General features: G+C 39.2%; 1 pseudogene across 1 annotated transcript; it reads left to right on the top strand.

The window, feature by feature from the left end:
- Window positions 1–12,517: 12,517 nt before the first annotated feature.
- LOC308611298 (ferritin light chain-like) lies at window positions 12,518–14,280 on the top strand (annotated as a pseudogene). The gene is made up of 2 exons: window positions 12,518–13,003; window positions 14,091–14,280. The product of its transcript is annotated as a ferritin light chain-like (transcript).
- The last annotated feature ends 12,206 nt before the right edge of the window (window positions 14,281–26,486 follow it).

Below are 26,486 nucleotides of genomic sequence, written 5' to 3'. Positions count from 1 at the left end.
GGAAGGGGATGAAAGCTGAAGCCATTATCTCATGCTCAAGAAGTTAGACAGAAACTTAGCAGGTACGGTTGAAAGATGACTGGACTTGCAGTCGTAAGTCCAGAGCCTGGGTTATGAAATGAATTCTCCTCTCATCTAGATATAGGTTTGTTTTTAGAAAATGAAAAAGATCACTGCATATTTTGATTGTTAATTTCTGTAGTTAATGATTACCAAAGAATTGAATTTTACCAGGGAGCTATTTTGCAATGACATAAATTATTGATTCAAAATCAAACCTTTATTTTAAATTATTGATTCAAAATCAAATCTTTATTAAGTCTCCCTTGCATCAGAAGTCTTTCCCACTCTTCATTTCTTTTTAAACCCTTTCCTGTCTACTCTTGGCCAAAGCTTGAAGCCTAATTCACATTTGGAAATCAAATAATGCAATAGTCATAACACAGCAATTCCAATGCCTACTGAAATGGAAGCTCTAAATAATTTTTCAGATAATTTAGGAAATTAAAAATATTTACATCACAGATGCAAAGAGAGAAGTTACTTGTGTAATAAAATAAATGGTGAGACAAAAGGTTTCTGGTCAAGTAGATTTGTTTAAATATGAACACTAATCTGAGTTCTACCCCTGTGCTAAAACCCAGTGACAGGTTGCATACAGCTTCTAAAGGGATAGTTCAGTGCACTGGGTCAAATTCATGCCCTAAAATGTGGTATTATTAGTAGTACTAGAAGACAGAGTGTGACTGTCTTCTTTGGGACATAGATGAAGACCCCAAGATAGACAATATCAAGGACAAGTTATGTAGAATAAGATATTATCTCAGTCCTTGGGACATGTCATCCAGGATAGAACAAGAAGTAGATTTATTATCAAGTACATGAAGCCAGAGACAGTAAGCAATGAGTGGTAGTTGGTTAAAATAGACAGGTTTTAGAAGTAGAGGCACGGATGTAGAAAACAAACTTAGGGTTACCAGGGGATTGTGGAGGGGAGGTTAAAATGGGAGATTGGGACTGAAATATACACACTACTCTACATAAAATAGATAACTAATAAGAACCTGCTCTTCTTATTAGCACAGGGAACTCCACTCAATACTCTGTAATGGGCTATTTGGAAACTACTCTAAAAAAAAATACAAGTGGGGCTTCCCTGGTGGCGCAGTGGTTGAGAGTCCGCCTGCCGATGCAGGGGACACGGGTTTGTGCCCCAGTCCGGGAAGATCTCACATGCCACGGAGCGGCTGGGCCCGTGAGCCATGGCCACCGAGCCTGCGCGTCCGGAGCCTGTGCTCCACAACAGGAGAGGCCACAACAGTGAGAGGCCCGCGTGCCGCAAAAAAAAAAAAAAAAAAAAAAGTGGGTATATGTATATGTATAACTGTTTCACTTTTCTGCACACCTGAAACTAACACAACACTGTAAATCAACTATACTCCAATAATTTTTTTTTCAAAAATAGGTTTTAAGAACCATAGTCAGGGAGCAGTGTGGATTGGAAAGACCTGACAAGAAATATTTCTGCATCCTCAGACAGTGCTCCCCAAGCTGGCTATTGCAAGGGTGAGCACTTAAGAGATCTTTGACATAAGGAGGACATGAGATTAACAATCTATCCCAATGTGCATGAATTATTCTCCTCGGGGCTATCAGAAATCAGATGGCATCCTAGAGCAAGGGTCAGCAGATCTTTTCTGTAAAGGGTCAGATAGTAAATATTTTGGATTTTGTGTACCATACGTGTCCATTGCAATTGCCTATCTGCTGCTGTAGCACAGAAACAGCCATGCACAATACCTTAATGAATGGGTGTGGCTGTGTTCAAGCAAAACGTTATGCACAAAACCAGGAGTCAAGCGAGATCTGATCAGTGGGCCAGAGTTTGCGGACCCCAGTTCTGGGTCAGTGTTCGCAGCTGAATGAGTCATGAGGCCTTAAGTTCCAGTTCTCATTGTACTACTTTCTACCTGGGTGAACTTGGTTTCATCCTTTTATTTATATGGGCCACTATGTTAGTCAAGTTTCTCCAGAAAAACAGAACCAACAGCAGGTGTATACAATGTGCCCATATATATTGATAGATATAGATCTAGATATCAATATTGATACCTAGATCTATATCCATATCTATATAAAGATAGAGAAAGAGAGAGAGAGATTTTAAACAATTGGTTCACACAATAATAGAGGCTTGGTAAATTCATAATCTGCAGGTTAGGCTGTCTAGAGACTCTAGGAAGAGTTGCAGTTCAATTTCTGTAAGTCTTCTGGCAGAATTCCTTTTTGCCACAGGGAAGTCAGTCTTTGTTTTATTAGAACTTTAACTGATTGGATGAGGCCCACCCATATTATGGAGGATAATCTGCTTTACTCAAAGTCCACCACCAATTTAAATATGAATTTCATCCAAAAACACCATCACAGGGACTACCCTGGTGGCACAGTGGTTAAGGATCTGCCTGCAAATGCAGGGGACACGGGTTTGAGCCCTGGTCTGGGAAGATCCCACATGCCGTGGACCAACTAAGCCCATGCACCACAGCTACTGAGCCCGTGCACCTAGAGCCCATGCTCTGCAACAAGAGAAGGCACCGCAATGAGAAAACCGTGCACCACAACGAAGAGTAGCCCTCACTTGCTGCAAATAGAGAAAGCCCACGGGCAGCAACGAAGACCCAATGCAGCCAAAAATATAAATAAATAAATAAACAAACAAATAAATAAATAATTAAAAAAACACAAAAACGCCATCACAGAAATATCCAGAATAATATTTGACCAAATAACTGCGCATGGTGGCCCAGACAAATTGACATGGAAAATTTACCACCTAAGCCATAGTTTTGTCATCTCTTACTGAGAAATTTGACTTATCTGAGCTATTTTCATACCTAGAAGATACCTTCTACAGGTAACATGATTTGGCGCCCAAAGCCATAAGCTAGAGCATTTCATTCCAGGTCCCTCCTCAAATATCCATGATAGGTAGAAATTTGACATCAGTAGTTCTTGAAATCTCCCCAGTGAATAGAATATGCAACCAGGGCTGAGAATCTGGAGATGTAGAGAGAATTTAAATTGAACTTTAGTTAAACAGTAAAACAAGCTCTGACTCTACTGGCTGGAGCTAGACAAGGGATATGCATTTAGTGGGAGGAGAAGATAAAGAACACTAGGGAGTAAATCAAATGCTTTACACCTGTGCTTAGCTAATTGTTACTCAGATAATTCAGACAATCTTACAGCATCTGAACCCTGAAATTCCTTAGTTCTGTTTTAAAAAAAGTAACTCTTCAAGTAACTGAACTCTGAGAATCATGTAAATCATAAAGAAAAAGAAGAAATCTTATTTTCTGAATTAGTTGATTTCATATATACTGTTTCACTTTCATGATATTAACTAGTTATCTTTCTTTCCATTTTATGTTTGAGGAAAGCAAGGCTTTAAAAATCTCAGTCATTTTCTCAAGGTCACTTGTTAAGGGTGTGGTAGGCAGCATAATGGCTCCTAAAAATGCCCTCACCCTAATCCCTGGAACCTATTAATATGTTACCTTACATGGTGAAGAGGACTTTGCAGATATGACGGAAGTTATAGACCTTGAGATAGAAAGATTATCCTGGAGTACCTCATGGAACAAATCTAATTGCATGAGTCCTTAAAAGCAGAAAACCATTCCCAACTGTAGAAAGAGAAAGATAGAGATGACTTAATAGAAGCAGAATCACAGCGATGCAACATTTTGGGTTTTATAGGTGGAGAAAGGGGACTCTGAATCAAAGACTATAAGTGACTGCTGGCAGCAGATAAAGTCCAGGGAACAGAAACACCCCTAAGAGCCTCCAGAAAAGAATGTAGCTCTGCCAACACTTTTGTTTTCTTTTTTAACCATCTATATTGGAGTATAATTGCTTTACAATGGTGTGTTAGTTTCTGCTTCATAACAAAGTCAATCAGCTATACATATACATATATCTCCACATCCTCTCCCTCTTGCATCTCCCTACCACCCTCCCTTCCCTATCCCACCCCTCTAGGTGGACACAAAGCATAGAGCTGATCTCCCTGTGCTTTGTGGCTGCTTCCCACTAGCTATCTATTTTACATTTGGTAGTGTATATATGTCCATGCCACTCTCTCACTTCATCCCAGATAAACCTTCCCCCTCCCTGTGTCCTCAAGTCCACTCTCTATGGCTGCATCTTTATTCCTGCCCTGCCCCTAGGTTCTTCATAACCATTTTTTCTTTTTTTTTATATTCCATATATATGTGTTAGCATATGGTATTTGTTTTTCCCTTTCTGACTTACTTCACTCTGTATGACAGTCTCTAGGTCAATCCACCTCACTACAAAAAACTCAATTTCATTTATTTTTATGGCTGAGTAATATTCCATTGTATATATGGGCCACATTTTTTTTTTTTATGGTAAGTGGGCTTCTCACTGTTGCGGCCTCTCCCGTTGCGGAGCACAGGCTCCGGACGCACCGGCTCAGCAGCCGTGGATTATGGGCTCAGCCACCCCGCAGCATGTGGTATCTTCCTGGAGCGGGGCATGACCCGTGTCCCCTGCATCAGCAGGCGGACTCCCAACCACTGCGCCACCAGGGAATCCCTGTGCCACATCTTTATCCATTCGTCTGTCGATCCTGCCGACACTTTTACTTTACTCAATTGAGACCAATGTCAGACTTGTAAGATAATAAATTTACCTTGTTTTGAGTCACTAAGTTTTTGGTAATTTGTATGAAAGCAATAAAAAACAAATACAGAGGTTCTACAAGAGCCAGGCTATATATTTATACTTAAGTATTTCTGAAATGAATTTGACATTGTGATTGACAGCAACAGCAGCAGCTTCCATGGGATCCCATCACACACCGGAGGAAAAGCAGCCTAATACAAAGTGGTGACAGCAGCAGGTCACTGCCCCACACTTGGAGTAGAGGGGCCCTTGTTCTACTGTAGCAGCAGCATAGCCTGAATGGGAACCCATCCTCCTGTGGCACTAGTCCCATCAACATTAGTGTAATCGGCTAGCATCTGCTGAGCCAACAGGCCCCACATATACAAACCCTCCAACTCAGCAGCATTAAGTGAGCCAGGCTCAGGGTTTCCTGAAACTCATATCCAATGGCACTGGAAAGACCAGATATCACCTACACTTATGAAAACATAAAAAAACAAAAACAGAACACTGGGAACTTCAGAAAGAAAAGGGGAACAATGGAATGGGTGAAAACAAATGGGGTAAATAGAAGAGACTATCATTAGTCTCATGAGTTTCTTAAATACTATATGATGGTCCAAGCAAAAATTAGGACACCATCTGATGTGGTACTCAATGTAGAGAAAGGAAATACTACAGAAAATCATACTTTAAAACTGGGGAATATTAAGAGACCTAAATGGAAGTAAAATTTTGAAACTTCACTTGAAGTAATAAAACACTGATTCCAGTAGACTATGATAAGTTACATACGTATACTGTAATGCCAAAAGCAACCACTAAGAAAACTATACACACAGTATACACAAATGATTATAAATAAATTAATTAAAATGGGCTTATTAAAAATGTTTAAGTAACCCACAAGAAGGCAAAATAAGAGAAACACAAGATTGAGAAACTAAGGTAAAAGACAAAACAAAAAATAAAATGGTAGACCTAATCTTTAACATAGCGATAATTACATTAACTGTAAATGATCTAAGTAACCAAGTCAAAGACAGAGATTGGAAGAGTAGATTAAAAAATCACAAGCATGATCCAAGTATATACTGTCTATAAGAAGCTTACTTTAAACATCATGATATAGGTAGTTCAGAGTAAAAGGATGAAAATGATATATCATGTGAACATTAATCAGAAAAAGCAGGAATGGATAAATTAATATCAGATAAAGTAGATTTCAGAGCAAAGGAAATTATTAGGGGCAAACAGGGTCATTACATAAAGATAACAGGAATAATCCACCTAGATGACCTAGGGATACTAAATGTGTGTGCACCAAACAACAGAACTTCAAAATACATGAAGCAAACACTGAAAAAGGTAGTAAAAGGAGAAAATTTTAAATCCACAATTATTATCTGAGACTTCAACACAGCAATTTATAGAACTACCAGACAGAAAAATCAGCAAGGATATGGAAGAACTGAAAACATCATCAATCAACAGGACATAACTGACATTTAAAGAACACACTCAATAAGAGCAGAATACATATTCAAGTGTCCGTGGAACATTCACTCATATACCATATACTGGGTGATAAAAAAACATTAGCAGATTTAAAAGAATTAAAATCATAGAGAGTATGTTCTCTAGCCATAATGCAATCAGACTAGAAATCAATAACAGAAAGACAACAGGAGAATCTTCAATCACATGAAAACTAAACATCACAATTCCAAATAACTCATGGGTGAAAAAGACAGCGTCAAGGAAAAAATTTTTAATGCATAGAATAAAAGAAAATGGAGATATAACAGATCCAAGTTTGTGGAATGAAGTGAAAGTAATGCTAAAAGGGAAGTTTATAGAACTAAACTGGGAAATAAAATATTTCAAAGCAATAATCTCATGTTCTATATTACAATAGTAAAAAAGGAAGAGGAAAAAACACTAAACAAGCAGAAAGAAGGAAATAATAAAGATGAAACAGAAATCCATGAAACTGAAAACAGGAAAATCGGGGGGAAAATCAATGAAACAAAAGGCTGGTTCTTGGAAATAAACAATTTAATCAATAAAGATCTATCAAGACTGATAAAGGTAAAAACAGAGATGGCACAAATCACAGATATGAGATATGCAACCAGGGATACCATGACATATCCTGCAGGTTAATAAGGGACAAGTTATTATGAACAAGTCTACACTGTAAATTCAAAAATGTAGATGAAATGGGCCAATGCTTCTACACCCAAAACTACCAAAACTCAGCCAAGATGAAATAGATAATCTCAATTTTCCTGTAACCATTAGAAACACTGATTTTTCATATAAAAACTCCCAAAAGAAATATTCAGGCTTAGGTGTTTCACTTTTACCCAAGACTTAAAGAATTAAAACCAATTGTACATGATTTGATAAGAAATAGAAGTAGAGGGAACAGTTCCTAATTAATTTTATGAAGCCAGTATTACCTTGATACCAAAACCAGACAGGAGTAGTATAAAAAGAAGAAGACTATAGACCAATATGTTTTATGAAATTGCCTGTAAAAATCTTCAGCCAGATATTAGCAAATTAAATCTAGAAATATATAAAAAGAATAATATATCATGACCAAGTGGTATTTATTCCAGTTATGCAAAGTTGGTTAAATATTTGAAAATCAAACAATGTAATCCACCATATCCAATAGATTAAGGGGGAAAAGTCATGTGATCCTATCCATTAATGCAGAGAAAGCATTTGACAAAATCCAATCCCATTCATGATTTGGCACATATATACAATGACATATTACTCAGCCATAAAAAGAAACAAAATTGAGCTATTTGTAATGAGGTGGATAGACCTAGAGTCTGTCATACAGAGTGAAGTAAGTCAGAAAGAGAAAGCCAAATACCGTATGCTAACACATATATATGGAATCTAAGAAAAAATATGTCATGAAGAACCTAGGGGTAAAACAGGAATAAAGACACAGACCTACTTGAGAATGGACTTGAGAATATGGGGAGGGGAAAGGGTAAGCTGTGACAAAGCGAGAGAGAGGCATGGACATATATATACTACCAAACGTAAGGTAGATAGCTAGTGGGAAGCAGCCGCATAGCACAGGGAGATCAGCTCGGTGCTTTGTGACTGCCTGGAGGGGTGGGATAGGGAGGGTGGGAGGGAGGGAGATGCAAGAGGGAAGAGATATGGGAATATATGTATATGTATAACTGATTCACTTTGTTATAAAACAGAAACTAACACACCATTGTGAAGCAATTATACTCCAATAAAGTTGTAAAATAATAATAATAAAATTAAAAAATTAAAAAAAAGAAGAAAAAAACCCCCAAGCAAACTAGGAATAGAAAAGGAACATACTGAAACTCATAAAGAGGATCTACAAACAACCTATACCGACATTATATTTAACTGTGAAAGACTGAATGCTTTCTCTGCAAGATCAGAAACAAGGCACTGATATCTGCCCTCACCACTTTTATTAAGTATATTAATGGAGGTTCTAGTAAGAAAATAAAGCAAAAATAAATAAATACATAAATTTAAAAGTTAAATTTTTAAAACAGTTATTTAAAAGATAAAAGGACTATTCCTACTATGTTGAATAGGAAGGAATATATCCTACTGAATGTTGAATAGTAATATATACTATTATATTAAATAAGGAAAAGTAAAACGGTATCTGAAGAGGAGATGATAATCTAAATGGAGAAAATACCAAGGAATCCACAAAAAGCTTGAGAAATAATATTAGTTTGTAAATGTTTTAGAGTACAAATCAACACAGTTTTATCAAATTATATATTAACAACAAATGTATAGAAGATTAAATAAAAATATGTGATGCCATTTACAACTGACCTAAATAAATACTTAAATATAAGCCCAATAAGACATTTATAGGTCCTCTATACTGAAAATTACAAAATGCTGATGAAGAAAAATTTAAAAGTCCCAAACAAATAGTGAGACATACCTTGTTCATGGATTAGAAAACACAACATAATAAAGATGTCAATTCTCCCCAAGTTAAGAGGCTTAACAGAGTTACTCTTAAAATGCCCTCAAGGTTTTTGTGGATATAGACAAGCTTATTCTAAGATTTATATGGTAAGAAGAGGCTGAAGAATAGCTAAAACAATTTGTAAAGGAAGATTAAAATGGGAGGAATTAATCTACCCCATTTCAAGATTTTGCAGTAATGATGGAGGTTAGATACACAGATCAATGGAATGGAATAGAGAACCCAGAAATAGTCTGACATAAATACATTTAACTTGTTTTTGACAGCAGTGTGAAAGCTATCAAGGAACAATAGACTTTTCAAAAAATGGTACTGAAACAGTTGGACATCCCTCGACAAAAACAAACAAACAAAAAATGAACCTTGGGGCTTCCCTGGTGGCGCAGTGGTTGAGAGTCTGCCTGCCAATGCAGGGGACACGGGTTTGAGCCCTGGTCCGGGAAGATCCCACATGCCGCAGAGCAACTGGGCCCGTGAGCCACGGCTACTGAGCCTGCGCGTCTGGAGCCTGTGCTCCGCAACAAGACAGGCCGCGACAGTGAGAGGCCCGCGCACCGCGATGAAGAGTGGTCCCCGCTTGCCACAACTAGAGAAAGCCCTCGCACAGAAACGAAGACCCAACACAGCCATAAATAAATAAATAAATAAAGCAAAACTGTCAAAAAAAAGTCTTAAAAAAAAAAAAAAATGAACCTTAACCTAAACCTCCACACCTTACACAAAAATTAAATCAAAGTGGATCATATTCTTAAATGTAAAAGCAGGACATTTTTAGAAAAAAAATAGGAGAAAATCTTTGGCATCTAGAACTATGTGAATAATTCTTAGACTTGACACCGAAAGTATGATCAATAAAAGCAAAAATTGATAAATTGGATCTCATCAAAATGAGTTAAAAATGCTTCAGAGAAGATCATTTTAAGTGGATGAAAACTCAAATTACACAGTGGGAAAACATATTTGAAAATCCCACATGAGACAAATGACTTGTATCTATAATATACAAAGAACTCTCCAAACAACTTAAAAAAACCCAACTAGAAAATAGGCAAAAGACAGGAACAGACATTTCATGGAAGAGGATATACACATGGCAAAGAAGCACATGAAAAGATGCTCAACATCATTAGCCATTAGGGAAATGCAAATTAAGACCATAATGAGATATCAGAGAATAACTAAAATTAAAGTATAGTGACAACATCAAATGCTGGTGAGTACATAGAAAAATGATATCACACCACTGGTGGGAAAATAAAATGGTTTAGCCACTCTGAGAAACAGCTTGACAGTCTCTTTTAATCCTAAAAGTAGATTCACCCTACAACACAGTAATTGTACTCTTGAGCATTTATCCAAAAGAAACAAAAACTTAATTAAGTTCCCACAGAAACTTACACATAAATGTTCATAGCAGTTTTATTTATAACAGCCAAAAACTGGCCACTACCCAAATGTCTTTCAATGGATGAATGTTGAAACAAATTGTGATAAAATCTTATGATAGAATACTACCGAGCTACAAAAAGGAACAAATTATTAATATATGCAAAAATTGAAATGAACTTTAAGGGAATGATGCCGAGGGAAAAATTTTAAAAAGCCAATCTCCGAAGATTAAGTAATTCATGATGATATTTACATATTATTCTTAAAATAACAAAACTGTGGAGATGGAGAACAGATTAGAAGTTGCCAAGGGTTAGAGATGGGGGTAGAAAGTACAGCGGGGGATCTTTGTGAGGTTTTTGTGGTCCCAGTACAAATAATACAGCAATCTTGGTTTTAACCCCGAAAGATGTTTAAAAGCAATTCCTAATAAGAGGTGTCCAGATATTTAGCAATGGCAGCAGATTAGAGGTAGAGCTACCCAACGTGACAACTTCAAAACAGATGGTACTAATTCAATGCATATGTTAATTTTAAAAAGGCCAATCACAATACTTAAATGGTATATATCTTAACGATATTACTCTAAGGATCCAGCTATACCAGATGGACTAGCAGGATTTTCTGTACATTCAATCTTATTTAAGACAGTAAATCTTATAAGAAGACAGTTAAAAAAAAGAAAAAGAAAAAAAAACCAAACCAACTACAGTTGGATATTCTCATTAGGAAGATGAGGTGAAAATAGGTAGCAGCGGTTCAAAAGCTTAAGCAGTGGCACCTAAATTTGGCTGCACATTAGAATCATCTGAAGCACTTTTTAAAAACCCTCACACCAACAGTTGGTCATCCTAAACCAATAAAATCATTTTAAATCTCCTCAGACGACGCCATTGTCTAGCCAGAAGTGAGAACCAGCGGACTAAGCAGAAGGGGATGTTTCTACAAAGATTTCTTAACAATAAGTTCTTTCACCCAATCAGATTTACCTTCCTGCAAAGGGGTAAAGAAGGCTAGATGTTGTCCATACTTGCTTAGCTTTAATTAGCACTTGTGACTTGCCCAAAACCTAGATCATGTTTCCCCTAAATTTCATGTTATTTCAAATTTCATGTTTTTCAAATCCAGGGCTAAGGGGTTTGCCAGGATGAGATTTTAAGTGCTCACACAGGGGGAGTCCCTGGCAAACCAGGACAGAGGTCACTCTACATTGAAATGTAAAGCATCCTAAATAACCCTGCCACTGCCCCCAGATACTAGTCTGTGCCAACCAGTGGAGAAAAGGCATTCTCCATTACTACCACGGCAAATGCTGCTGTACTTGCCTTGGCTACTCCCTATCTTTTCCAGGCGTCTCTCCCCTTCACCTGCTGGTGGACGCTTTGGCAGCTGACAATGCAGATATTTTCAAACTTTAAGGTGAATAAAAATCATCTGGAGGGCCAGTTATAACAGAGATCACTGAGCCCCACTAGAGTTGCTGATTCCATAGGGCTGGGACAGGGCCCTAAAACTTGAATATCTGACACATTATCAGGGGACGCTGGTAAAGCTGGTCAGGTTGTTACCGAATGCACGTTCGTGTGTCTGAAGCACAGTGAGGCCAAACAAACCGAAAGGTTGCAGTCTGGAGCAGAGAAAGGTTTATTGCAGGATCGAGCAAGGAGAGGGGTGACCCGTGTTCCCAAAACCCTGAAATCTCCAAAGGACTTCAGCAAAGCATTTTTAAAGGCCACGTGAGGGAGGGACGTCCCAGCGAATGTGATCAGCTCGTGCACAATCATCTGACTGGCTGATGTTGAGGCCACAGGGCAGGTAACATTATCCATCCTTAGGTGCCATAAGGTCTGGGGGCTGTGTACTCATGATCATCAAAGAGTTAATTTCTTCCATTGGGTGGTGGTTTTTAGCATCTGAAAACTCAAGAAATATGCCTGAGATACTATTATCTGAGTACTTCAGAGAGGAACTACAGTAGAGGCTATGGGGGATGGGTCTGTCCTAGGAAGGCCCCATAGGGTACTGCTTGGTTACAAGGTGACCATACTTTGAGAACCACTGCTCTAGTGGCTTGGAATGTTAAAGTAATGGAAGAATCCCTTCCCAGATCTAGATCCTAGTATCACCAGCTATTTTGGTGGGGGGAAGGGTAAGTTTTGTCCTTGCTTGGACTTCTTGTTCATTTATATCAAAGCCTATTTGAGGCAGTGCACTCGGCAGTCCTGCAGATCTGTCTTTGGCTTCAACAGTGTTTGGAATGAACAGACCCAGGGACACTCCTTGCTCCAGCCCCCGACCACCCTCCAACATTTCTTCCTGTCGCAACCTTTGGAATCAGCCACTCAGCTATCCTCAGCCTCCAGGACAGGCCAACACCGTTTTGGGAGCTTAGCTCCTTATCACTGATCAACCACGAGTTCCCAGGTTCGTCAGAATTATTCCATCGAGGTGGAGGCCGCCATCCACCGCCTGTTCAACATGCATCTGTGGACACTTACCTCTCTCTAAGCTTCTATTTCCACAGCAACAGTGGGACTCTGGACAATGGGGGCCACATTTTTCGCCAACTGGCTCAAGAGAAGTGTGAGGGCGCCCAGCGACTCTTGAAAATGCAAAACAAGTGCTGCGGCCGCGCCCTCTTCCAGGATGCGCGGAAGCCTTCTCAAGATGAGTGGGGTAAAACCCAGGACACTGTGCAAGCCGCCATTCTTAGGGAGAAGAACCTGAACCAGGCACTATCGGATCTGCGCGCCCTGCGTCCTGCCCGCGCAGACTCCCACCTCTGTGACTTCCTGGAGAGCCGCTTCCTGGAGGAGCAGCTGAAACTCATCAAGAAGATGGGCGACCACCTGACCAACCTCCGCAGGCTGGCTGGTCCGCAGGCTGTGCTGGGCGAGTATCTTTTCGAAAGGCTCACGCTCAAGCACAAACAGGAGTCTCTGAAGTCCAGCGGCCTCTGAGGAGCCCCTCTGGTGTCAGAGCTTCTGCCTGAAGCCCAGCTCTGCAGACACTAGGCAGCTTTGTAACCGCCCTGGAGCCCTCTCCCAAGCCTTGGACCAAATGGAAACAATAACGCTTTCTGCAGAAGGAAAAAAAAAGCCTATTTGAAACACAAACAGAATAAAGAGAAAAAAAGAAATATATATATATATTCATGTTCTTTTAACATATGAATTGCCCCACTTTATCTGTGTGAAATACGTTTGTTCTCGTTATTGGGCTGGTTCTCAAGATTTGCTGCTCGTATGAATTACCTAAAGAGTTTTTTTTTTTTTTTTAGTATTAAATATTTTTTTAAATTGGTTTCTGCTTTACAACAAACTGAATCAGTTATACATATACATCTGTTCCCATATCCCTTCCCCTAAAGAGCTTTTAAGAGAAACTTTGGTGTCTGGGTCCCAGCCCCAGAGATTTTGATTCAGTAGGTCTAGGAAGGAGCCTGGGCACGGGAAGGTCTCAGAGTTCCCCAGGTGATTCTAACATGCAGCAACTTTGTGAACCACCTCTTGGCTTCAATCCAGCTAGTGATCAGATATTAAATCTAAGACACATGGGCTAGTGCGTGAGCTCTGCTACTAGGTGTGTTCCATTTTCTTCCTCCTGGAAGATTCGTGCCAGGGAAAATGATTGATAGTTGTGTTACTTCTCTGAAATGGATAGAAATTTCCAATTAGCATGAACAGGGGAGGGTGAATGGGTGAATGCAATAAGGTGTATCATTTATGTATTTCCCTATGTGTATGGCTAGAAGCTTTTGCAACTCACGTCTGCCCTACTTTTCATGCGAATGGTAATGCTGGTCCTCCTAATGCAGCTGTAAACTTTATAAGCCCATAGGTAGACAGCATCACAAAATATTTACCCCTCCCCACTGGCCCACTCTCAAGCTTCACTCCCGTTCCCCAATACACAAATGTACATCAATGCGCTTGAGACCAATATCAACATACTGACCTTCAATTCTTCTACTTTGCAGCTTCCCTCTTATCAGGAGATGTCAGCATTTAGTGCCCAGAGGAGGCATTTCCAGTCATCTCAGCTTAGAGGTCAAATATCCAAATATTCAAATATCCAAAGTAAAAAAGGTTAAAGAAAAGAAGAAGAAGAAGAAGAAAGCAGGGAAGAAGAGAAGGAAACAATTTTCTTATCTCATAGTAATAAGGCAGTTTTCCTTAAAAAAAAATAAAGACTTAAGCCTTAAATTCTCTTTCCTAATCAAAATGTGCTTTTCCGTCTTTAGACTATTCCTCTTATATCCTGTATTATTCATGATGTTTAATTCTTGAAATAGCACATGGCTGAAAACAGAAGCTAACCTCTTGTCCACTATGAATTAAATCTTCTTTTCCTAGGACCTGTCTACAATGTACAATTTGGGGTTTGCCAACATAATTATTTTCTCTGAAATAAGGTACGGCATTTTGCCTTTTCAATATAGAGTTATACAATACATTGTTAACACAACATCGTTAATATAGTCAATATAGTCAATACAACTATAACACACATGATATGATGCCACTTTGGTGATTTTCTTCATCCATGTAATTCTGAAATTTGACAGTAAAGTTTTCATATTCTAATGAGCTGAGTATTACCTTTGCAAGGATAGAAAAATAAAATAAATTCATAATATTCTTGTGTGGTTTGCCCCTGGGGTGGATTACCATAATGGGGGCATATTTGAGCCTTTCTCCAAGTCATTAAAAAACCTCCAGCGAGTAGCCCCTTGTCCTCTCCAGGAAATTGAGGGAAAGTTTCTTTAATCACAATAATCCTGGGGGGAGAAATCTCGGAAATAAGACATCTGCTTCTGTGCCTTGTTGTTTTGCAGAATAGCAATGATTGCTTTAGCAGCTTCTATTGCCATATGTGTATAGTAAGTAAATGAACATAAAATTGAATGAACGCATAGAAGAAGGATAAACCCACCCAGTTTAACAAATCCACTCTCTCACCTGCTGTGCCCTGAAACATGAAAGAAAGAATCACGGGACCATAAGGATTCATAAAATAACAGTCTCTGTTAACAATATTGACAGGAGGTATAAGAATGATTTGTCTGATGTGGGACCAACAGCTTAACTGCTTAATTCATTTTTTTAAGGGCAAATCATTCATTTATTGTTTAAAGATTTCAAGACAACATCTGAATTTTTGTAGCACAATTTAATGTTTTACTTTTTTGATAAAGCAGAGTATAATAGAAAAACAATTAGTTTCCAGTAATATCTATATCTCTATTCAGAACTGTCTTCCACAGACATGTAACCTGGAAACAAAAGCCTGTTACAATAAGCAAAGCTTCAACAGAGTGGCTACTTTTCAGGCCAGGGAAAGGTTCATCCCTATAGGATGATGATGTGCTGTGTAAAATGGCTGCAAGGTCACAGCCTTGAGGGCGTTGGAAGTCTGTTATCCACAAACTTCCACATTAAGTAGTTTGGTGAACTTCAAACGACCGTTCATCTGCAACCAAGCTGCCAACCTTTAACTGATATTTCAAACAGGTAAAAAATAAATGAAAAGAAATCCCTACACTGATGTTCCTTGATTTACACTGTTAAATGGTTCATTAACATGTAATTCTGGCTAAGAATTACATTTGAGACTCCTTGCTCAGATTTTGGTTAACAGTACAAATCTTTAGAAATTCAAGTCCTTATTAATCAATAATTTGTCAGCTAGGATACATTCAGGCATCAGCTGCAACTACAGAATAGGTGCACTGCCTCAGCGCTTTGAAAAGACATAATCTACAACACAACTAGCAGACAAAATATCTGTTACTAGACAGCATAAGTGCAGTACAGCAAGACAAAAACATCTATTCATATGTGCCGCGGACCAGCCGGAGAAAGAGGATTTCACCGCCCAGGGTCAGAAGGGACGGGGTAAGGAACTGAAGTAGCACCGACGAATGGGGTCAGAAGGACCAAGACAACTGATGGTTGCAAGGCAAGTTTTATTATGCTACGGTTGCAGATTATATAGACTAGAAATGGAAGGTTGCCAGATGGTGGTTTACATTATCTATAGACTGTCTCGGCTCAAGGTTAACTTCCCTGGGAGAAAACCCATAAACCCAGAATCATCCAAAATAACCTGCATGTGCAGGGGGGAGACAGCTTTGCTTGTCTCATTTTACATTCTTTCTGATTTCTGGGCCCTGGTGATTTATCTCCCATGGAATGGAACAAGGAGGGGAACAAGTAGGGACAGTCCCTTCGAGCAGCGGCGGCATGCCTGGCATGTCCTTAGCCTGATCTCAAGGCTGACTGTTTCCCTCAGTTCCCCCTTGTTTGTTTTTTAATTTTTGCTGCAAAATAATTCCATGAAGCGTAGTGCCGAGAGTAGTATATTGTTGCATGAGGATACGAAACTGACATGAGAAGATTATTATCAATAATAGGCAAATTATGGCCAGGGTAATAAATCCTGACAACCCTCCAGTAATCCACGACTGAGGGTTTAACCACTTTAAATGGTCCAGTAAAGTTTTAATTACATCTTCTTGTGAAATATCATCAAGATGTGCATTTTGTATATCCTGAATTTCAGCATTTAATTTCTTAAGATCAAGACTAATATTATTATCTGACCAAACACTCAGCAGATGCATTTTTACTTTTTCCCATTTCCAAATACAGTCATTGTACTTGTAAGGAGTAACACAAATCCATGTATACTTTTCATGACAAGCTAAACGCATCCTCAATTTTAATGCTGCCATCTGATCTCCAATCCCCCAAATGGCGTTTTTAAATTCATCTAACTTGTTATTCATCTGTAAATCTATGTGACTTTGTAAAGATAAAGCAAGACTGGTATTTTGAGATAATTGATTAGCAAAGTGAGCATGATTAATACTCTGTGAAAGAGCAAGACGGGCAGTAGCCGCGGTAGCAGACAGAGCAGCCAAGGCAAGTAAACTTACTATTAGCCACCCAATAAAGCGTCTCCTCTGCAAGGCTTTAGAGAGTTCCACCCATGCCTGTACTTCAGTATCTTCATACCAAGGTTCTCTCAGATATACAGGCACCATAACATATATGGGTTGCTTTAGTATAAGCACAGATTGTGTTCCTGCAGAAGGGAACATACAACTGTAAAAATACAATGAACACAGCTAGTATTATATCCTCCTTTGGAAGAATTACCAATGTTAATAGAACCAATCAAAAGTGTATATGGAGGAGCAACACAAGTTATAACAGGTGTATTGGAATAAGTTAGAGCTAGTTTCCATATATCCCAGTTCTTTTGAAATGCGATAAACCTATCTATGACGGGAATAGAAGAGATAAGAATTTACCCCTTGGTATAATCTATAGTACACCATATTTGGTTATTATTCCAAGATGCATTGCAACATTCAAAATTGGATCCAGGAAAGTTAATGGTCATAAAAGGAGGAAATTGATTTTTTGATTTTCTCTTAAGAACAGTAACCATATGTCCAGCCATAAGTATCCCTTGTCCTCCAAGTAAACGCTTCATACACAAATAATTTCCTGAATCTTCACCTGTAACCTTGGCTATAGTAATAGCGGAATCCCTAAGTGGTGAGGCATATGAGAGTCAACCTCTAATATTAATAGGTTGCCCATTTTTATAGCAAATGATGGTATCCTTAAGATCCTCTCGTCGGCTGGTAGCCGGGCATGTAAGAGTAATGTTGGTTCCTGTAAAACGAAGGATGCCTGGAGAGCCTGACAAACTAATTCACTGATCCGTTCCCTCATAAACATCTGTATGCTCATAACTAATAGCCTTTACACATCCAGTTTCCAGATTCAATGGGCTAAGACAGACAGGATAGGTACTAAACCAGTTAGTATAATTTACAGACATACTGATTTGTTTTATATTCCCAATAAGAGGCCCATAAACAGTATCATTGTAAAATACAGGAAACTCTGCTTCAGACCAAGATATGGGTTGTAATAGTGGAGGATCAGGTACATAGGCCCAGTAAGTTGCTGCATTAACAGAGGGAACACACGAAATGGTTGCCAACATAGCCAAAAATAAAGTCACAGGTGTAACAGGATTATTCTGTTGTTTCACTAACCCTTGAGCTCGTGAAACCAATTGTTTAATTTGTCCCCAAGTTGGAACATCACTCCTTTGAGTCGTCCTGGCAAGTGGTCTCCTCATCTTCTTTTTCTGAATCAACACTGTCAAATTTTCGGGAGAGATGCAGAGCTTCTTCATCTTCTGAACTAGTTGTGAGCTGTGGCGAGCCATCTATTTGCTTGACTAAGCAAGTGCTCAGGAAGCCAGAGAGGTCCAGGAGCTGATCTGGGAAATATACACACGTGACCACGTCCCCAAATCAACACAGGATCAGGACCACGCCAAGTGCTGGTTAGCGGATCTTTCCCGAGGACCGCCAGAGATTGAAAGGCCAATCTTGGCTCAGCCACCAACCTTTCCCCTGTCAACGGTGAGAAAATTTAAAATAAACAGAGCACGATTTATAAGGTTATGTAGTGTTGTTCTATATAATTCCCCCATTTTTATTTTTTCAATAGTTAGCTTTAAAAATCTATTTGCACGTTGTATAATACCTTGTCCTTGAGGGTTATATGGAATGCCTGTAATACTGGTAATTTGTAATGAATTACAAAATGTTGCAAAAGCAACACTAGTGTAAGTGGGCCCATTATCTGTTTTAATAATTTGGGGAAGGTTCATGAAAGCAAAACAGTGTAATAAATGAGTGATAACATGTTTAGTAGCTTCTCAGGTCTGTGCTGTAGCACAGTGGAAACCAGAATAAGTATCAATAGTGACATGAACAAACTGTAATTTCCCAAAAGACGGGATATGAGTAACATCCATTTGCCATAAATGACTAGGTAATAATCCACGAGGATTAACACCATAATGTGGAACAGGAAGGTGAGGTAAGCATTGTGGGCATTGCTTAACAATTTGTCGGGTGGCTTCATGAGTAAGGGAAAATTGTTTGCGTAATGTAGCCGCCGACTGATGGTGTAAAGCATGCAATTGTTGTGCTGCTTGTGAAGCAGTTTGATCATAACTTACCATAATATGAGGGTGTCCAGGACATGGACCATGAGTATCAACAGTATGAAGATAATGAATGCAATACCTTAGCCATTCTTGACAGCATGACAAACGGGAAAGGAGGAGGACAGTAAATTGGGATATGTCCTGCTTTAGGGAAAAGAGATTGAGGAGGAAGAGTAACTTTAACTTTATTTGGGGGAGGAAAATGCACAGGATAAAGATCACGTTTAGATCGAGTTAAAACATCTGCAGTCGCATTCATTTTAGACAATGGACCAGACAAGTTAGAATGAGCACGGATATGCAGAGCTGCAACAGGACCATCGTGGGAACGAATAAGCTGTTGAAGCAAACGAAAAGAGGATGATAATTCAGGGTCATTAGTATATCCTCTGGTCGCAGTCTCCAGAAGAAATAATAAGCTAATAAGATATTTACTATCAGAAAACAAATTAAAAGATATAGAAGGCAAATGTTTAGAAGCCATAATGACAGCATACAGTTCAACACGTTGAGCTGAAGTCAAGGAAGTTTGTTTAATGAGTTTTGTTCCGTCGTCAATGATTACAGTAGCCACTCCTGAAGAAGAACCATCTGTAAAAACCAAAGGTACATGAGGAATAGGCTGTTGCCTAATTATAGAAGGAAAGATATAAGAGTTAAGTTTGCTGAATTGGATCAATTTATCAGCAGGCTAATGGCATTCCAAGGTACCTGAAAATCCTGCAAGAACAAGACCCCATTCATTACTATGTTGAAAAAGCCAATTTTGTTGACTAACTGAATAAGGGATAATAAGTTGAGAAGGTTCTATACCTATAAGTTGTAAGCATCTAGTTCTACCTTGCATTATTAACTTAATAATAAGTTCATAATAAGGGTTAATAACTTTAGAGGATGTAGTTTTCATATGAATCCATTCAATAATTCCAACAGTTTGCCATAAGATGGCAGTAGGCACATGAGGTGTTGGACAAACAACTAAAGACATGGGCAGGTGAGTATGTATTCGAGTTAATTGTGCAGAGCTGATAGCTCTATTAACTATTTGGAAAGCTTGAAATCCTCTGGAGTCATAGAGCGTGAAGTAGAAGGATCTGAGTCACCTTTAAGAATATCAAATAAAGGCTCTAACTGAGCAGCAGTAAGTTCTAAGGAAGGCCTTAGCCAATTAATATCTCCAAGTAATTTTTGAAAATCATTTAATGTTTTTAAATTATCAACTCGAATTTGCAGTTTTTGAGGCCTAATGGTAGAGTTATCAATATATTTTCCCAAATAGAAAAATGGAGATTGTCTTTGAATTTTTTCTGAGGCAATGACCAAGCCAAATGATTGTAAGGATTGTTGTAAAAATTGAGAAGCAGTCTCTAATCAAGAAATATTATCAGTGGCTCAAAGTATATCATCCATATAATGTATGAATATAACGTTGGAAACCTTTTTCTCACAGGAGTTAAGGCCTGAGCCACATATATTTGGCATATGTAGGACTATTTGCCATGCCCTGAGGCAATACTTTCCATTGAAATCTCCTCATGGGTTCCTTAAAATTTAAGGAAGGCAAGCTAAAAGCAAAATGTTTTCTATCTTCAAGAAACAAAGGAATAGTGAAAAAACAATCTTTAAATCTATAACTAAAAGATGATAATTGTGTGGTATGGCTGTTGGAGAGGGTAGGCCTAGTTGAAGAGCTCCCATTATTAGCATAGTTTTATTAACAGCTCTTAGACCCTGTAATAACCTATATTTTCCAGACTTTTTCTTGATAATAAAAATAGGAGTATTCCAAGGACTACTGGAAATTTCTAAATGCCCTAATTGTTCCAGTACTAATTGTTCTGCAGCTTCTAATTTCTCCTTTGTGAGGGGCCATTGGTCCACCCATACAGGGTCATCACTCAGCCAAGTAATTGGATCAGCAGTGAGTGGAGGAGAATCCAAGGCCCCTAAGAAAAACCCAAACCTTGTCTATCACTTTTTATTTTCACATCAATAGGATAGACAGTTCCTTTTTGATTTGTTCCCAGCCCTTTTTGTGGGAAGAAATCCTTGATCCAACACCATATTAGAGACTTGAGAATTTGGACTATAAAGTAATACTCCCATTTCTTTTAATATATCTTGGCCCAAGAGGTTTAAAGGCAGCCCAGGCAAAACATAAGGCTGGAAGTATCCTGAGTGGCCCTCACTATCTTGCCATAATAATAACTGACTACTTTGCATAGGAGAAGAACGCTGTCCTATTCCTTGAAGTTCTGTAATAATAGGACTAACGGGCCAATGTTTAGGCCAGTACATCTGCGTCATAACAGAGACATCAGCTCCAGTGTCTAACAAACCTGAAAAAACCTTTCCATTCATGGTTCATTTCATTTCTGGACGTTCTTTCCCTATCTTCTGAATCCAGTAGGCAGCACTAGATGATCCAAAAGCCTTTGTTTCTCTCTTTTGATGTTGTAAAATTTGTCCACGAGGTACAAAGGGCAAAAGTAGCAATTGTGCAATTTTATCACCAGGAGAAATCGTTATTATATTTTTAATAGTTTGTGCCATGATTTTTATTTCTCCTTCGTAGTCAGAGTCTATGAGTCCTGGCATAATAGTTAAACCCTTCATGGCGACACTACTTCTTCCCAATAATAGTCCAATCAAACCCTTGGGTAAAGGTCCATAGATGCCCATAGAGAGGGCCTGAGGACCCATTTCAGGAGCTAATACATATCTGGCGGAGGTACTGAGGTCCAGTCCTGTGCTTCCTGCTGTTGCTCTGGAGAGCGAAGATATTGTATGTTTTTGTTTTTGGTTAATGTCTGATTGATAGTTTGAGGAGGATACACAGACGTTGCCCCTATTATTTGTTGGGGCCGGGGAAGGCCCCGGGAGGTGTTTCCCGACAGTGGTGTCCCATCCCTGTGGGCCACTGAGTGACAATCTCGTGCCCAACATTTTCCCCTATTGCATTTAGGGCATAAACCAGGGATTTTCTGACCATCTGGAGGTTTTTGAGTAGGGAAGGAAGGAGCAGGGTTACAATGAAAAGATCCACATTCTCCGGCAAAATGACCTGCCTTTCCGCATTGAAAACTAGTCTTTGTTCTCTTTTGATTGTTTTTAAACCTCACTTTAGTTAATGCTGCAGCCATAGCAGCACCCTGTATATAAGCAGGCCCAATGTCTGCACAAAGGCGAATATAATCCTCCAGTGTTCCCCGTTTTCTCCAAGGTCGAATCGCAGCCTGACATGCATTATTAGTGTTTTCAAAAGCAAGTTGCTTCACTACAATTGTACCAGTGAGTCCATCCACAATGAGTCTCCCCACCGCCTGTAACAATCTATCTACAAAATCAGCATATGGTTCATCAGGTCCCTGTCTCATTTTTGAAAGATCCTCAGTTTTGTGTGTAGAAGGTAATTTCCTCCAGCCTTGTAATGCCAAATGATTTATTTGAGGATAAGCAACAAAGGTATAAGTTAATTGATCTTGTAAAGAAATATATGGTCCTTCCCCAATCAGCATATGATAATCCACTGGAATATCATGGGTAGCATTCTTTTCTGCTTCTTCAGCAGCCCGTTCATAAAAATCAAACTTCCATATTAAATAATCTCCACCATTTAAACAAGCTCGTGCAATAGACTTCCAATCAGCGGGGGAAAGAGCTTCTCCTGCAATAGTGTCAACCATAGCAGTAGTAAAAGGAGCAGTGGGCCCATATTGAGCACAAGCAGATTTCAAATCTTTCAAAACTTTAAAAGGAAGAGCCTGATGCTCCCTAATAGCCTGTTGAGGATTATTAGGATCAGGTCTTTCTATGACAGGACAACAGAAAATAGGATCTTCTCCTCATTTTATTGCTGCTTATACAGCACGTTGCAAGAGACGGAGCATTTTTACAGATGTAGATTTTTGAGGAAGACAGTCCTTACTAATGTGCAGCTTTTTCACTGACTTATCTATCATAGCCATTAGAAGATCATCCTCAGGATGATTCTCTCTTTTATGTTTTTTTTTTCTCTCTCTTTTATGTTTAAAAGCCTCATCGGTTAAGTCAAAATGTTCCTCTTCATCTGAAATATTTAAATTAATTAGCTCTTTCGGTTTAGGAAGTGGCGACACAGTAGCTGATAATACAGTCTTGTCTTCTGTCAGAGGCTTATGTTTTTCTGACTTTACATTCAAATCAACACTATCATGAGAAGAACCTAAACATATTTTTATCAGATTCCACAAACTAAATGTAACAACAGCAGTATGAGTAGGCCCTCGAGACTCATAATAATTTTTTAAATCTTCTCCAACTTTCGGCCAGATTTCTATGTCACAGAGCCGCCATCAGGAAACCAGGGAGATACATCATGGATATGCTGCAAAAATTCAGTCAACTCTGAGGTAGAAACTTTATTACCCCGAGCTATAAGCATCGAAAGTAAAACCTGAGCAAATAATTCACGCTCCTTTGAGCCCTTTTGCCCCATCTTATTTTACTTCTGACTGTTGCCTTATGCCTCTATTAGTTTCACTTTTACTCGTGGCCACACATATTTTGCATAAGGGTTCTCTTACCTGCACTTTCTTTTCCTTTTAATTGACTTCACGCTTCAGGTCCCTGTTCGGGCGCCACTTGCCATGGACCAGCCTCAGAAAGAGGATTTCACCGCCCAGGGTCAGAAGGGACGGGGTAAGGAACTGAAGTAGCACCAACGAATGGGGTCAGAAGGACCAAGACAACTGATGGTTGCAAGGTAAGTTTCATTATGCTACAGGTGCAGATTATATAGACTAGAAAAGGGAAGGTTGCCAGACGGTGGTTTACATTATCTAATGACTGTCTCGGCTCAAGGTTAACTTCCCTGGGAGAAAACCCATAAACCCAGAATCATCCAAAATAACCTGCATGTGCAGGGGGGAGACAGCTTTGCTTGTCTCATTTTACTTTCTTTCTGATTTCTGGGCCCTGGTGATTTATCTCCCATGGAATGGAACAAGGAGGGGAACAAGTAGGGACAGTCCCTTCGAGCAGCAGCGGCATGCCTGGCATGTCCGAAGGTGCTCTCAAGGCTGACTGCTTCCCACACATATGTTGGCTTCTTTAAGCCTCAAGCCCTCGATCCTTTGTTGAAATACAATAATTTCATTCCTATGGTTTTCAATACCAAAAACTCAACCTCCAGGAGGGTTAAAGTCTAATTTGTACTCCAAACCAAGTAGCAGTGCAGTTCGCTACTACTGAGGCTGAATCCATAAAGACTTCAAGACCACGACCAGAAGACAAGTTATTATATATAATACCCTAGAAGGCCTGAAACATAATTATCATATACATAGCTGGTCCTTCAGAGCTTTTTACCTATAACATGTTTTTTGATGAAAGTTATTTAATGTACTGGAGATAACTGTGAATTACTGATCAAATATTTGAATACTTATACTTACCTGGAATTTCATTTCTGCTGAAAGAAAAAGGAAGAACAGGACTCACCTAAAAAAAAACCAAACTTTAGAAATGAAAGTAAACATCTTATCACACACTATCACCTTTGGAAGCAACATAGAGGGGCAGTCAACAGTAAAACACTGGTGAAATAGGACAAAACTCTAGGCCAAAAATCCATTATTTTTATCATCAGTGACAGTACCACAACTGTGCCCTTCATAATTAATAAGCACTCCTAAGAATCTTCATTTGGCACCCGATGATGTGTTTAAGAGAAACACTCTGGGAGGTTTCGAATCAGACTTGGTTTTTTGTTAGCCAAGTTACAGGAGAATTTTTACAGTGGGGGGAAGGGAAGAAGGAAACGGACCAGAAAAAGAATTGAAGCCATCATCTACAAACCAAAAAAGCACTGAGAGTTCCAAACGTTATGTCAGACACTAAAATGACTGATATAGGCTCAAGCAGTTTATAAAACCTATAAAAAGACTACACCAGCAAAGTCCCCATTTATCTGTAGAGTTCAGAAACTAAAACAAGGAATATTTCAGCTTAATATCTTATCTCAAGAGAATCATATACACTTCACATGAATAAAAATACCTGAAACCAAACATTTTTAAAAGCTCCCATACCCAAAATAGAAAGAAAACAATTAATTCAGAAGACTCAATCAATCCATGATAATCACAAAACGGCTGGGCAATCTCCATCTCCCTTCCACACTAACCATCCATCCCCTGGAAGACCAAGGGAGATCAGATCTTCCAGACTTACCTTCCAGACACCTGGCTGTGGCAAAATTCGATGGAATCTCCTTGTGGAACAGCAGTTTCCCATCTCTTGTGTCTCTCCCTGTCATGATCATGCAGGAAGCAAGTCTGGCTGTGCTATTTCTTATCATTGTGTGTCACCCATCTGCAACATGATATTGAAAAAGTAGTTCCCTTTCCCCCAGAAGGTTGAGGCTCAGCTACAGGGGTAATTCTCCTGGGCACACAGTCATTATTTAGGCCGACTCAGTGACTTCAACAGGCTTAATCATGTGATCAGGTTTGTTGCCAGCTGCATAATGCTCCCACATCTGTAGATAGAGCTGCTCTAGTTCCATCGTGTATTGTTTGGTGTTGAACAGAGGGCTAGATGTTCTCTGCTTCCAGACTTTGCCACGAATTTTCTTCAGGTATTCTACATCAGTTCCCAGTTTCACAGCTATCTCTTCATATTCTTGTCTATTTTTAACAATCAGCTCAAGACAGCCTAAACAAGTGAGCTGGGAAGCTGCAACTCGGGAAGCAAGAGTCTCTCCTGGCATAGTCACCATGGGGGTCCCTGCCCAAAGGACGTCCATCCCTGTGGTGTGTCCATTACAGAGTGGAGTGTCCAAGCACACATCAGCCAGCTGGCCTCTCCGAACATGTTCCTCTTTAGGAGCAACAGGGGAAAAAATGATACGGTTCGGGGGAAGGCCCATATTTTGTGCGTACTGTTGAATATTAGCTTCTCCTGCTGCTGGAAAACGCAACAGCCACAGTACACTATTGGGAACACGCTTCAGAATATTTGCCCACATCTGCAAAGTAGATGGGTCAATTTTGTATAACTGATTAAAGTTACAGTACACAATGGCATCTTCCGGTAACCCGTACTGAGAACGTGTGGTTACAATAATGGTATGGGGAACCTCCTCTCCAGTGGCAGCCTTATTGTTGATCAGGGTAGTTGCCAGTCCATTGCTTATACTGAATCCATTAATTGTAATCTGAATTTGTCCTCTGTTAATCATTTCAATAACGGCTTCTGCAACAGTATTCATAGGAATGACAGGCATATTAAGAGTTGTATTACTGCTGTCTGCGTTGTCTTCTCCATCAGGACATTTCATCTTGACTAT

The sequence above is a fragment of the Mesoplodon bidens genome, assembly GCF_964165515.1.
Source record: "Mesoplodon bidens genome assembly, contig: HAP1_SCAFFOLD_179, whole genome shotgun sequence".
NCBI lineage: Eukaryota > Metazoa > Chordata > Mammalia > Artiodactyla > Ziphiidae > Mesoplodon > Mesoplodon bidens.
This window is presented reverse-complemented; position numbering and strand designations above follow the sequence as displayed.